This window comes from Chrysoperla carnea (genome assembly GCF_905475395.1).
Source record: "Chrysoperla carnea chromosome X unlocalized genomic scaffold, inChrCarn1.1 SUPER_X_unloc_118, whole genome shotgun sequence".
NCBI lineage: Eukaryota > Metazoa > Arthropoda > Insecta > Neuroptera > Chrysopidae > Chrysoperla > Chrysoperla carnea.
In genome coordinates, this window is record NW_025408065.1 from 1 (window position 1) to 16,861 (window position 16,861).

Genomic DNA, 16,861 nt, shown 5'->3' on the forward strand with positions numbered 1-16,861 from the left:
TCAATTTAAATATATACTTATTTATTATACCATATATTTTAAATAAAAATGCAACCGCACACAGTATTCTCAAGTGGCCACCCATCCGTGGTACTGACTGTGGCAAATGTTTCTTAACTATTATTTTATAAAATATTTATACAAAAAATAATTTACTCTTATCAAATATTAATTTGTGGCCTGTATTAAGGCCTATGTTATTTTCATTTTTTAGCAAAAATAATGAAATATTTCAATATATTATTAAAGTAACAGATCATTTCTTTTTTGGTGCTGCTTTTTTAATTTTTGTAGGAGATGATTTGGCAACAGAAGCTTTCTTAGCTTTTGGTGCTTTCGGTTTACGAGCAGGGCTACTTTTGGCAGCGGATTTTGTACTTTTTGCTGGTTTTGCTTTAACTGGTGCTTTTTTTGATGCCGCTGATGATTTTGCAGTAACTTTTTTAGCAGCAGTTGATGATGATGGAGTCGCTTTTTTTGCTTTAGGCTTTTTGGCTGCCAATGATGTAGTTGTGGCTTTCTTTTCTTTTGGTGCCCGTTTACTTTTAGCACTCTTTGCTGAACCTTTTGCTCCACTTTCTTTTTTGGATACTTTTGATTTAGCTGAAGAATTAGATGAAGCGGAAGCAGCCAATTTGAATGAACCAGATGCACCTTTACCTTTAGTTTGTACCAAGGCTCCCTCAGTTACAGCAGCTTTTAAATATTTTTTAATAAATGGTGAAATTTTATCAGAATCCACTTTATAATTTGCAGCTAAATATTTTTTAATTGCTTGTAATGATGAACCACCACGTTCTTTTAAATTTTTAATTGCGTTAACAACCATTTCTGATGTACGTGGATGTGTTGGTTTTGAATGTTGTTTTGTACGTTTAGCACCAGAAGCTGTTGCTTTTTTTGTTGGTGTTGTAGAAGCAGCAGTAACCGCAGTTGCTGCAACAGCTGTAGAATTTTCTTCGGCCATATTTTTTTACTTTATAAAAATAATGTATTTATTATAAATATTTAAATGATAAAATATAATAATTCTATCAAATAAAAAATAAAGGTTTTCAATTATATCATTATTCACAATAATATAAGTCCCTATGTAAGTCAAAGTACCATGTAGAAAACACATAAAAATTAAATAGTATTTCTAATTTACTGTCGTAGTAAACATGATTTATTTTTTCAATTTCTATAATATATAAAATAATAAATTATAAATTTAATAATAATATTTATTTTATAAATTAAAATATATTTAATTTTTTTATTAACAATTATTAATAAACATAGTTTAATATTAATTATTTCAATCATACAAAACAATAATATTTTTAAGGTAAACTTAAAAAGTATATATTTTTATTTTTTATTTAATATCGATTTATTATAAATTATTAGTATATAAATAATTAAAAAATTTAATATATAAATATATATATTATAGTATAAGATTTCATTTTTAGAAAAACTTTTTTTGTCAATAATGAAAACGTATTATTATGAAATGTGTTAATCGAACATTGACAAAATATATTTCATTAGAAAATACTTTTATTTATGCATTAATATCAATAATTAACTATTAAATTAATTTTTTCATAATTATATAAAGAAATTTTATACTGATATAAGTATTTATATATTATAATATTTATTTTAAATATAAAAAAATTTATGACAAAATATATTATTAGAGTATTTGTTGAGATTAATATAAGATTATTTTAAATAAGAATTAATTTATATAATTATTAAAATATTATTAATTTTATGTTATGTAATTTTAATAAAAATAAATAATAATAATAATAAATATACAAATTTTTTAACAATTTAAATTTTATATGATCTAAATAATTTTGTTAAGTACGATATGAGAAATCATTGTAAGCTTCGTTAAGAAACTTTGTAATATAAAATAATAATAATAATATTAAATATATAAATAAATAAAATAAATTTGATATATATTTTTAGTTCATTCTGTGTATAAATCAAAGGATACCGAATAATTGGTAACGGATGCGATATATTATAGTATCGAGTATTAAAACATAATATATAAATTTATCTTGTTATTCAAATTTTTTGTTACTTAACTTATGTATTTAGAAAATTTATAATATTATTTATATAATTGACATAAAATCTTATAAATTGAAATTTTATTAATATGTATCAAAAGAAGAGAGTAACGTATTGATATAATATCAAAGGATACTGATTATTTAAATAACGAATACGTCATATATTGTTTGTGTAACGAAGTTCACTTGGCCATCTAGTTTAAAATAACATTTTCAATAGAAAGTTTATATGCTTTGTTTTTTTTTTTTCTTTAATTATTAAAAAAATAAATTGAAATTTAATTCAATCAAATTTTATAATAATTTTAAAAAAATTTTTCCTTTTAAAAAATATTTTGTGATGTTGTGATAATATGTATTAATACAAGTGCATCCTGATACTTTTATCTCTAGTAAAGGTATGAGTATCATGAACAGTTTTGTTATCTAATGATATTATTTTGATAATATTTTGTGTATATTCTTATAATATTTTGTCTAAATATCATCATAATACAATATTATTTTGATAATATTTTATGAATATTCTTATAATATGTTACCTAAATGTCATCATAATATGATGAATTATTTCCATAATAACATATAAAAAAAGAAAAAAAAAAAAAGAATCATTAATTTATAATTATTTAAATTGATTCTTTAAAAAAATATTATAATATATTATTTATAAAAATAATTTTTACTCTTATTTTAAATAAATTTGTGGCCTTTTATTAAAAGGCCTATGATCGATGTATTATTATTATAAAAATTAATGCAATGTTTTTAATTTATGCTTTCTTTTCAGTTTTCTTTGGTAATAACACTGCTTGAATGTTTGGTAATACACCACCTTGAGCAATTGTTACACCAGATAATAATTTATTTAATTCTTCATCATTACGAATTGCCAATTGTAAATGACGTGGAATGATACGTGTTTTTTTGTTATCACGGGCAGCATTACCAGCTAACTCGAGAACTTCTGCAGCCAAATATTCCATAACAGCAGCCAAATATACTGGGGCACCAGCACCTACTCGTTCAGCATAATTTCCTTTTCGTAATAATCTGTGAATTCTTCCAACAGGAAATTGTAATCCTGCTCGGCTTGATCTTGACTTTGCCTTTCCCTTTACTTTACCACCTTTACCTCGTCCAGACATAGCGAATAAATTTATTTAATTAATATTTTTTTTTGTAAATATAATCACACAGATGTGTACGTTACGGGGATTGTAACATAAATGTTTAAAATGTTATTTGGGTATTTTAATTTATAATATTTATAAAATATAAAACTTTAAAAATAAACCAATCACCTTATAGTATTATTTTTAGCCAATCAGAGAGTAGTATTCATTTTTATTGTTATATCCATCTTCGCGTATATAATACGCTAGTTGTATACACGACACGCTCATACATATACTGACTGGTGTTCTGTAACTATCTGTGTATATTAATTGTTTGTAACAATGCCACCAAAAACAAGTGGAAAAGCAGCAAAAAAAGCTGGCAAAGCTCAAAAAAATATATCAAAGAGTGATAAGAAAAAGAAGAGGAAGCGCAAGGAATCATATGCAATTTACATTTACAAAGTATTAAAACAAGTGCATCCTGATACTGGTATCTCTAGTAAAGCTATGAGTATCATGAACAGTTTTGTTAATGATATTTTTGAACGTATTGCTGCTGAAGCATCACGTTTAGCACATTATAATAAACGTTCAACAATCACAAGTCGGGAAATTCAAACCGCAGTTCGATTATTATTACCTGGTGAATTGGCAAAGCACGCTGTTAGTGAAGGTACTAAAGCTGTTACAAAATATACAAGTTCAAAATAAATAAATCGAAAATATTATTTAATTGATAACATAAAAATACATCAACATATAAAAATGGCTCTCTTTTTAAGAGAGCCATCAAATTTTTTAAATAAGAGTAAATTATTTTTATATATACAAAAAAATAAAATAAACAATTATTAATATCATATTTAATATAAAATTTTATATATTAATAGCTTGAATATATCTATTATTAGTATATCAATATTATTAATTTTAAATATAATAAAGGATATCGCGGAATATATATCGTAAATCAGTGTAATGCAAATGCATTACATTACCTTTATTATTTTCATTTTACATTTACTACTTGTTTATGTACGCTTATAATTATTAGAAAAATATTTTTAATAATTTTAAAAAATAAATGAAATAATAAAAATTTAATAATAAATTATTTATTGAAAGTATAAAAAATGGTATAGCAAAATCTTTATTTTCTTTGATTAAGGCGAAATGTTTTATTAGTTATAAATTCGATAATCTCCTATCGATACTTGTTACTCTTAACTTGTATATATAAAAAATATAATAGTATATTAATTTATAATAAAATTTTTTCAAAAATTCAATAAGTTATTGTAAAATAAAATAGATAATATACAAATTATAATTTATTATTGCAGATATATTACAATAAAAAAAAAAAAAATAAATAAAAATATTTGGTAATGTATGTTATAAACAAAATAATTTGTTGTAAACAAATTATATAATATGTTATATTTATTAACAAATTTATTTACTCTTATATAAATAAAATTAGTGGCTTCCCAAAAAGGAAAGCCTGTTTAAATTTATCGGATGTATTAAATATTCTTTAATAAATTTACTAAATATTTTAAGTAAATTATTATATTTTCTTAACCTCCAAAACCATACAAAGTACGACCTTGTCGTTTTAATGCATATACAACATCCATAGCTGTAACTGTTTTACGTTTTGCGTGTTCAGTATATGTAACAGCATCCCGAATAACATTTTCAAGGAATACTTTAAGTACACCACGTGTTTCTTCATAAATTAAACCAGAGATACGTTTTACTCCACCTCGTCGTGCTAAACGACGAATTGCAGGTTTTGTAATACCTTGGATATTATCACGCAAAACTTTTCTATGACGTTTTGCACCCCCTTTTCCAAGACCCTTTCCACCTTTTCCTCTGCCAGTCATTTTAATAAAAAATTATTTACAATATTTTAACGAACGGATAACACGTGTGTTAACCTCACAAGTATTGTAATGTATGTGAGCGCCGGTACAATTGTGCCTTTTTATATAAAGCATTAAAGATTTTTTAAGCCACGCCTATACAATTTGATTAGTCCATACTCTGATAGCTATCCAATAGGATATGACAACAAAAATTTTGAAATTTCATATAAATATAAATACAACACATTTATTTCGCATTTAAACATTTGACTTTGTAGTATCAAATTGTCGAATATAATTTTTAAAATTGTGTGTTTTTTTGTAAAAACATTATTATTTGAAAATGGCTAGAACCAAGCAAACTGCACGTAAATCAACTGGTGGTAAAGCACCAAGAAAACAATTAGCAACGAAAGCTGCACGTAAAAGTGCACCAGCAACTGGTGGAGTAAAAAAACCACACAGATATCGTCCTGGTACAGTAGCTTTACGAGAAATTCGTCGTTATCAAAAAAGTACTGAATTGTTAATTCGTAAATTACCATTCCAACGTTTAGTACGTGAAATTGCACAAGATTTTAAAACCGATTTACGTTTCCAAAGTTCAGCTGTTATGGCATTACAAGAAGCTAGTGAAGCCTATTTAGTAGGTTTATTTGAAGATACCAATTTATGCGCAATTCATGCAAAGCGTGTTAAAATTATGCCTAAGGATATACAATTGGCAAGACGTATTCGTGGAGAACGTGCATAAGCGTTTTAAATGACAATTTAAAAAAAAAAAAAACAAATAAGAAATATTTTCGGTCCTATATATAGGACCAACATATATTATTAAATAAGAGTATATTATTTTTATTAAAAAATATATATATATATATATATATAAATTATTGAAATAAAATTAAACATTATTAAAATTTTGTTATAATTATAAGCGATTGCTATTTCTAAAAATAAATAAATTTCATAAAATTTATATTATTTTATATTCATTTGAAATATTAAAAAAACTTCTCGCTTTAAAGTAACCATGATATGAGTTATAAATGCAATAAAATTTTATACAAAAAATAATATTTATTTGTTGACGAATAATATAAAAGGTTTACATTTCTAAATAACATATATTTATATATGGTGTGTAAAAAAAAAGAAAAGAAGAAAAATAATTTATATTTTTAATATAAAAAGGCAACCGCACACAGTGTTCCCAAGCGGTCACCCATCCAAGTACTGACTGTGCCCAATGTTGCTTAACTTCGGTGATCGGACGAGAACCGGTGTTTTCAACGTGGTATGGCTGTTGCCAGTAATAAATGAAAATTTTTACAAATATATATTTTTCATAAATATCATTAATATTAAAGTATATTATTAAAATTTTCAATGAAGTAATCAATTTAAATATATACTTATTTATTATACCATATATTTTAAATAAAAATGCAACCGCACACAGTATTCTCAAGTGGCCACCCATCCGTGGTACTGACTGTGGCAAATGTTTCTTAACTATTATTTTATAAAATATTTATACAAAAAATAATTTACTCTTATCAAATATTAATTTGTGGCCTGTATTAAGGCCTATGTTATTTTCATTTTTTAGCAAAAATAATGAAATATTTCAATATATTATTAAAGTAACAGATCATTTCTTTTTTGGTGCTGCTTTTTTAATTTTTGTAGGAGATGATTTGGCAACAGAAGCTTTCTTAGCTTTTGGTGCTTTCGGTTTACGAGCAGGGCTACTTTTGGCAGCGGATTTTGTACTTTTTGCTGGTTTTGCTTTAACTGGTGCTTTTTTTGATGCCGCTGATGATTTTGCAGTAACTTTTTTAGCAGCAGTTGATGATGATGGAGTCGCTTTTTTTGCTTTAGGCTTTTTGGCTGCCAATGATGTAGTTGTGGCTTTCTTTTCTTTTGGTGCCCGTTTACTTTTAGCACTCTTTGCTGAACCTTTTGCTCCACTTTCTTTTTTGGATACTTTTGATTTAGCTGAAGAATTAGATGAAGCGGAAGCAGCCAATTTGAATGAACCAGATGCACCTTTACCTTTAGTTTGTACCAAGGCTCCCTCAGTTACAGCAGCTTTTAAATATTTTTTAATAAATGGTGAAATTTTATCAGAATCCACTTTATAATTTGCAGCTAAATATTTTTTAATTGCTTGTAATGATGAACCACCACGTTCTTTTAAATTTTTAATTGCGTTAACAACCATTTCTGATGTACGTGGATGTGTTGGTTTTGAATGTTGTTTTGTACGTTTAGCACCAGAAGCTGTTGCTTTTTTTGTTGGTGTTGTAGAAGCAGCAGTAACCGCAGTTGCTGCAACAGCTGTAGAATTTTCTTCGGCCATATTTTTTTACTTTATAAAAATAATGTATTTATTATAAATATTTAAATGATAAAATATAATAATTCTATCAAATAAAAAATAAAGGTTTTCAATTATATCATTATTCACAATAATATAAGTCCCTATGTAAGTCAAAGTACCATGTAGAAAACACATAAAAATTAAATAGTATTTCTAATTTACTGTCGTAGTAAACATGATTTATTTTTTCAATTTCTATAATATATAAAATAATAAATTATAAATTTAATAATAATATTTATTTTATAAATTAAAATATATTTAATTTTTTTATTAACAATTATTAATAAACATAGTTTAATATTAATTATTTCAATCATACAAAACAATAATATTTTTAAGGTAAACTTAAAAAGTATATATTTTTATTTTTTATTTAATATCGATTTATTATAAATTATTAGTATATAAATAATTAAAAAATTTAATATATAAATATATATATTATAGTATAAGATTTCATTTTTAGAAAAACTTTTTTTGTCAATAATGAAAACGTATTATTATGAAATGTGTTAATCGAACATTGACAAAATATATTTCATTAGAAAATACTTTTATTTATGCATTAATATCAATAATTAACTATTAAATTAATTTTTTCATAATTATATAAAGAAATTTTATACTGATATAAGTATTTATATATTATAATATTTATTTTAAATATAAAAAAATTTATGACAAAATATATTATTAGAGTATTTGTTGAGATTAATATAAGATTATTTTAAATAAGAATTAATTTATATAATTATTAAAATATTATTAATTTTATGTTATGTAATTTTAATAAAAATAAATAATAATAATAATAAATATACAAATTTTTTAACAATTTAAATTTTATATGATCTAAATAATTTTGTTAAGTACGATATGAGAAATCATTGTAAGCTTCGTTAAGAAACTTTGTAATATAAAATAATAATAATAATATTAAATATATAAATAAATAAAATAAATTTGATATATATTTTTAGTTCATTCTGTGTATAAATCAAAGGATACCGAATAATTGGTAACGGATGCGATATATTATAGTATCGAGTATTAAAACATAATATATAAATTTATCTTGTTATTCAAATTTTTTGTTACTTAACTTATGTATTTAGAAAATTTATAATATTATTTATATAATTGACATAAAATCTTATAAATTGAAATTTTATTAATATGTATCAAAAGAAGAGAGTAACGTATTGATATAATATCAAAGGATACTGATTATTTAAATAACGAATACGTCATATATTGTTTGTGTAACGAAGTTCACTTGGTCATCTAGTTTAAAATAACATTTTCAATAGAAAGTTTATATGCTTTGTTTTTTTTTTTTCTTTAATTATTAAAAAAATAAATTGAAATTTAATTCAATCAAATTTTATAATAATTTTAAAAAAATTTTTCCTTTTAAAAAATATTTTGTGATGTTGTGATAATATGTATTAATACAAGTGCATCCTGATACTTTTATCTCTAGTAAAGGTATGAGTATCATGAACAGTTTTGTTATCTAATGATATTATTTTGATAATATTTTGTGTATATTCTTATAATATTTTGTCTAAATATCATCATAATACAATATTATTTTGATAATATTTTATGAATATTCTTATAATATGTTACCTAAATGTCATCATAATATGATGAATTATTTCCATAATAACATATAAAAAAAGAAAAAAAAAAAAAGAATCATTAATTTATAATTATTTAAATTGATTCTTTAAAAAAATATTATAATATATTATTTATAAAAATAATTTTTACTCTTATTTTAAATAAATTTGTGGCCTTTTATTAAAAGGCCTATGATCGATGTATTATTATTATAAAAATTAATGCAATGTTTTTAATTTATGCTTTCTTTTCAGTTTTCTTTGGTAATAACACTGCTTGAATGTTTGGTAATACACCACCTTGAGCAATTGTTACACCAGATAATAATTTATTTAATTCTTCATCATTACGAATTGCCAATTGTAAATGACGTGGAATGATACGTGTTTTTTTGTTATCACGGGCAGCATTACCAGCTAACTCGAGAACTTCTGCAGCCAAATATTCCATAACAGCAGCCAAATATACTGGGGCACCAGCACCTACTCGTTCAGCATAATTTCCTTTTCGTAATAATCTGTGAATTCTTCCAACAGGAAATTGTAATCCTGCTCGGCTTGATCTTGACTTTGCCTTTCCCTTTACTTTACCACCTTTACCTCGTCCAGACATAGCGAATAAATTTATTTAATTAATATTTTTTTTTGTAAATATAATCACACAGATGTGTACGTTACGGGGATTGTAACATAAATGTTTAAAATGTTATTTGGGTATTTTAATTTATAATATTTATAAAATATAAAACTTTAAAAATAAACCAATCACCTTATAGTATTATTTTTAGCCAATCAGAGAGTAGTATTCATTTTTATTGTTATATCCATCTTCGCGTATATAATACGCTAGTTGTATACACGACACGCTCATACATATACTGACTGGTGTTCTGTAACTATCTGTGTATATTAATTGTTTGTAACAATGCCACCAAAAACAAGTGGAAAAGCAGCAAAAAAAGCTGGCAAAGCTCAAAAAAATATATCAAAGAGTGATAAGAAAAAGAAGAGGAAGCGCAAGGAATCATATGCAATTTACATTTACAAAGTATTAAAACAAGTGCATCCTGATACTGGTATCTCTAGTAAAGCTATGAGTATCATGAACAGTTTTGTTAATGATATTTTTGAACGTATTGCTGCTGAAGCATCACGTTTAGCACATTATAATAAACGTTCAACAATCACAAGTCGGGAAATTCAAACCGCAGTTCGATTATTATTACCTGGTGAATTGGCAAAGCACGCTGTTAGTGAAGGTACTAAAGCTGTTACAAAATATACAAGTTCAAAATAAATAAATCGAAAATATTATTTAATTGATAACATAAAAATACATCAACATATAAAAATGGCTCTCTTTTTAAGAGAGCCATCAAATTTTTTAAATAAGAGTAAATTATTTTTATATATACAAAAAAATAAAATAAACAATTATTAATATCATATTTAATATAAAATTTTATATATTAATAGCTTGAATATATCTATTATTAGTATATCAATATTATTAATTTTAAATATAATAAAGGATATCGCGGAATATATATCGTAAATCAGTGTAATGCAAATGCATTACATTACCTTTATTATTTTCATTTTACATTTACTACTTGTTTATGTACGCTTATAATTATTAGAAAAATATTTTTAATAATTTTAAAAAATAAATGAAATAATAAAAATTTAATAATAAATTATTTATTGAAAGTATAAAAAATGGTATAGCAAAATCTTTATTTTCTTTGATTAAGGCGAAATGTTTTATTAGTTATAAATTCGATAATCTCCTATCGATACTTGTTACTCTTAACTTGTATATATAAAAAATATAATAGTATATTAATTTATAATAAAATTTTTTCAAAAATTCAATAAGTTATTGTAAAATAAAATAGATAATATACAAATTATAATTTATTATTGCAGATATATTACAATAAAAAAAAAAAAAATAAATAAAAATATTTGGTAATGTATGTTATAAACAAAATAATTTGTTGTAAACAAATTATATAATATGTTATATTTATTAACAAATTTATTTACTCTTATATAAATAAAATTAGTGGCTTCCCAAAAAGGAAAGCCTGTTTAAATTTATCGGATGTATTAAATATTCTTTAATAAATTTACTAAATATTTTAAGTAAATTATTATATTTTCTTAACCTCCAAAACCATACAAAGTACGACCTTGTCGTTTTAATGCATATACAACATCCATAGCTGTAACTGTTTTACGTTTTGCGTGTTCAGTATATGTAACAGCATCCCGAATAACATTTTCAAGGAATACTTTAAGTACACCACGTGTTTCTTCATAAATTAAACCAGAGATACGTTTTACTCCACCTCGTCGTGCTAAACGACGAATTGCAGGTTTTGTAATACCTTGGATATTATCACGCAAAACTTTTCTATGACGTTTTGCACCTCCTTTTCCAAGACCCTTTCCACCTTTTCCTCTGCCAGTCATTTTAATAAAAAATTATTTACAATATTTTAACGAACGGATAACACGTGTGTTAACCTCACAAGTATTGTAATGTATGTGAGCGCCGGTACAATTGTGCCTTTTTATATAAAGCATTAAAGATTTTTTAAGCCACGCCTATACAATTTGATTAGTCCATACTCTGATAGCTATCCAATAGGATATGACAACAAAAATTTTGAAATTTCATATAAATATAAATACAACACATTTATTTCGCATTTAAACATTTGACTTTGTAGTATCAAATTGTCGAATATAATTTTTAAAATTGTGTGTTTTTTTGTAAAAACATTATTATTTGAAAATGGCTAGAACCAAGCAAACTGCACGTAAATCAACTGGTGGTAAAGCACCAAGAAAACAATTAGCAACGAAAGCTGCACGTAAAAGTGCACCAGCAACTGGTGGAGTAAAAAAACCACACAGATATCGTCCTGGTACAGTAGCTTTACGAGAAATTCGTCGTTATCAAAAAAGTACTGAATTGTTAATTCGTAAATTACCATTCCAACGTTTAGTACGTGAAATTGCACAAGATTTTAAAACCGATTTACGTTTCCAAAGTTCAGCTGTTATGGCATTACAAGAAGCTAGTGAAGCCTATTTAGTAGGTTTATTTGAAGATACCAATTTATGCGCAATTCATGCAAAGCGTGTTACAATTATGCCTAAGGATATACAATTGGCAAGACGTATTCGTGGAGAACGTGCATAAGCGTTTTAAATGACAATTTAAAAAAAAAAAAAACAAATAAGAAATATTTTCGGTCCTATATATAGGACCAACATATATTATTAAATAAGAGTATATTATTTTTATTAAAAAATATATATATATATATATATATAAATTATTGAAATAAAATTAAACATTATTAAAATTTTGTTATAATTATAAGCGATTGCTATTTCTAAAAATAAATAAATTTCATAAAATTTATATTATTTTATATTCATTTGAAATATTAAAAAAACTTCTCGCTTTAAAGTAACCATGATATGAGTTATAAATGCAATAAAATTTTATACAAAAAATAATATTTATTTGTTGACGAATAATATAAAAGGTTTACATTTCTAAATAACATATATTTATATATGGTGTGTAAAAAAAAAGAAAAGAAGAAAAATAATTTATATTTTTAATATAAAAAGGCAACCGCACACAGTGTTCCCAAGCGGTCACCCATCCAAGTACTGACTGTGCCCAATGTTGCTTAACTTCGGTGATCGGACGAGAACCGGTGTTTTCAACGTGGTATGGCTGTTGCCAGTAATAAATGAAAATTTTTACAAATATATATTTTTCATAAATATCATTAATATTAAAGTATATTATTAAAATTTTCAATGAAGTAATCAATTTAAATATATACTTATTTATTATACCATATATTTTAAATAAAAATGCAACCGCACACAGTATTCTCAAGTGGCCACCCATCCGTGGTACTGACTGTGGCAAATGTTTCTTAACTATTATTTTATAAAATATTTATACAAAAAATAATTTACTCTTATCAAATATTAATTTGTGGCCTGTATTAAGGCCTATGTTATTTTCATTTTTTAGCAAAAATAATGAAATATTTCAATATATTATTAAAGTAACAGATCATTTCTTTTTTGGTGCTGCTTTTTTAATTTTTGTAGGAGATGATTTGGCAACAGAAGCTTTCTTAGCTTTTGGTGCTTTCGGTTTACGAGCAGGGCTACTTTTGGCAGCGGATTTTGTACTTTTTGCTGGTTTTGCTTTAACTGGTGCTTTTTTTGATGCCGCTGATGATTTTGCAGTAACTTTTTTAGCAGCAGTTGATGATGATGGAGTCGCTTTTTTTGCTTTAGGCTTTTTGGCTGCCAATGATGTAGTTGTGGCTTTCTTTTCTTTTGGTGCCCGTTTACTTTTAGCACTCTTTGCTGAACCTTTTGCTCCACTTTCTTTTTTGGATACTTTTGATTTAGCTGAAGAATTAGATGAAGCGGAAGCAGCCAATTTGAATGAACCAGATGCACCTTTACCTTTAGTTTGTACCAAGGCTCCCTCAGTTACAGCAGCTTTTAAATATTTTTTAATAAATGGTGAAATTTTATCAGAATCCACTTTATAATTTGCAGCTAAATATTTTTTAATTGCTTGTAATGATGAACCACCACGTTCTTTTAAATTTTTAATTGCGTTAACAACCATTTCTGATGTACGTGGATGTGTTGGTTTTGAATGTTGTTTTGTACGTTTAGCACCAGAAGCTGTTGCTTTTTTTGTTGGTGTTGTAGAAGCAGCAGTAACCGCAGTTGCTGCAACAGCTGTAGAATTTTCTTCGGCCATATTTTTTTACTTTATAAAAATAATGTATTTATTATAAATATTTAAATGATAAAATATAATAATTCTATCAAATAAAAAATAAAGGTTTTCAATTATATCATTATTCACAATAATATAAGTCCCTATGTAAGTCAAAGTACCATGTAGAAAACACATAAAAATTAAATAGTATTTCTAATTTACTGTCGTAGTAAACATGATTTATTTTTTCAATTTCTATAATATATAAAATAATAAATTATAAATTTAATAATAATATTTATTTTATAAATTAAAATATATTTAATTTTTTTATTAACAATTATTAATAAACATAGTTTAATATTAATTATTTCAATCATACAAAACAATAATATTTTTAAGGTAAACTTAAAAAGTATATATTTTTATTTTTTATTTAATATCGATTTATTATAAATTATTAGTATATAAATAATTAAAAAATTTAATATATAAATATATATATTATAGTATAAGATTTCATTTTTAGAAAAACTTTTTTTGTCAATAATGAAAACGTATTATTATGAAATGTGTTAATCGAACATTGACAAAATATATTTCATTAGAAAATACTTTTATTTATGCATTAATATCAATAATTAACTATTAAATTAATTTTTTCATAATTATATAAAGAAATTTTATACTGATATAAGTATTTATATATTATAATATTTATTTTAAATATAAAAAAATTTATGACAAAATATATTATTAGAGTATTTGTTGAGATTAATATAAGATTATTTTAAATAAGAATTAATTTATATAATTATTAAAATATTATTAATTTTATGTTATGTAATTTTAATAAAAATAAATAATAATAATAATAAATATACAAATTTTTTAACAATTTAAATTTTATATGATCTAAATAATTTTGTTAAGTACGATATGAGAAATCATTGTAAGCTTCGTTAAGAAACTTTGTAATATAAAATAATAATAATAATATTAAATATATAAATAAATAAAATAAATTTGATATATATTTTTAGTTCATTCTGTGTATAAATCAAAGGATACCGAATAATTGGTAACGGATGCGATATATTATAGTATCGAGTATTAAAACATAATATATAAATTTATCTTGTTATTCAAATTTTTTGTTACTTAACTTATGTATTTAGAAAATTTATAATATTATTTATATAATTGACATAAAATCTTATAAATTGAAATTTTATTAATATGTATCAAAAGAAGAGAGTAACGTATTGATATAATATCAAAGGATACTGATTATTTAAATAACGAATACGTCATATATTGTTTGTGTAACGAAGTTCACTTGGCCATCTAGTTTAAAATAACATTTTCAATAGAAAGTTTATATGCTTTGTTTTTTTTTTTTCTTTAATTATTAAAAAAATAAATTGAAATTTAATTCAATCAAATTTTATAATAATTTTAAAAAAATTTTTCCTTTTAAAAAATATTTTGTGATGTTGTGATAATATGTATTAATACAAGTGCATCCTGATACTTTTATCTCTAGTAAAGGTATGAGTATCATGAACAGTTTTGTTATCTAATGATATTATTTTGATAATATTTTGTGTATATTCTTATAATATTTTGTCTAAATATCATCATAATACAATATTATTTTGATAATATTTTATGAATATTCTTATAATATGTTACCTAAATGTCATCATAATATGATGAATTATTTCCATAATAACATATAAAAAAAAAAAAAAAAAAAAAGAATCATTAATTTATAATTATTTAAATTGATTCTTTAAAAAAATATTATAATATATTATTTATAAAAATAATTTTTACTCTTATTTTAAATAAATTTGTGGCCTTTTATTAAAAGGCCTATGATCGATGTATTATTATTATAAAAATTAATGCAATGTTTTTAATTTATGCTTTCTTTTCAGTTTTCTTTGGTAATAACACTGCTTGAATGTTTGGTAATACACCACCTTGAGCAATTGTTACACCAGATAATAATTTATTTAATTCTTCATCATTACGAATTGCCAATTGTAAATGACGTGGAATGATACGTGTTTTTTTGTTATCACGGGCAGCATTACCAGCTAACTCGAGAACTTCTGCAGCCAAATATTCCATAACAGCAGCCAAATATACTGGGGCACCAGCACCTACTCGTTCAGCATAATTTCTTTTTCGTAATAATCTGTGAATTCTTCCAACAGGAAATTGTAATCCTGCTCGGCTTGATCTTGACTTTGCCTTTCCCTTTACTTTACCACCTTTACCTCGTCCAGACATAGCGAATAAATTTATTTAATTAATATTTTTTTTTGTAAATATAATCACACAGATGTGTACGTTACGGGGATTGTAACATAAATGTTTAAAATGTTATTTGGGTATTTTAATTTATAATATTTATAAAATATAAAACTTTAAAAATAAACCAATCACCTTATAGTATTATTTTTAGCCAATCAGAGAGTAGTATTCATTTTTATTGTTATATCCATCTTCGCGTATATAATACGCTAGTTGTATACACGACACGCTCATACATATACTGACTGGTGTTCTGTAACTATCTGTGTATATTAATTGTTTGTAACAATGCCACCAAAAACAAGTGGAAAAGCAGCAAAAAAAGCTGGCAAAGCTCAAAAAAATATATCAAAGAGTGATAAGAAAAAGAAGAGGAAGCGCAAGGAATCATATGCAATTTACATTTACAAAGTATTAAAACAAGTGCATCCTGATACTGGTATCTCTAGTAAAGCTATGAGTATCATGAACAGTTTTGTTAATGATATTTTTGAACGTATTGCTGCTGAAGCATCACGTTTAGCACATTATAATAAACGTTCAACAATCACAAGTCGGGAAATTCAAACCGCAGTTCGATTATTATTACCTGGTGAATTGGCAAAGCACGCTGTTAGTGAAGGTACTAAAGCTGTTACAAAATATACAAGTTCAAAATAA

The 16,861-nt window shown here is 24.0% G+C and overlaps 2 non-coding genes across 2 annotated transcripts; both read right to left on the reverse strand.

Moving 5' to 3' along the window:
• Positions 1-6,268: 6,268 nt before the first annotated feature.
• LOC123303663 lies at positions 6,269-6,387 on the reverse strand. The gene has a single exon (XR_006535763.1). It is a non-coding gene; the product is annotated as a 5S ribosomal RNA (ribosomal RNA).
• Positions 6,388-12,742: 6,355 nt separating this feature from the next.
• LOC123303664 lies at positions 12,743-12,861 on the reverse strand. Its single transcript, XR_006535764.1, has one exon. It is a non-coding gene; the product is annotated as a 5S ribosomal RNA (ribosomal RNA).
• Positions 12,862-16,861: the final 4,000 nt, after the last annotated feature.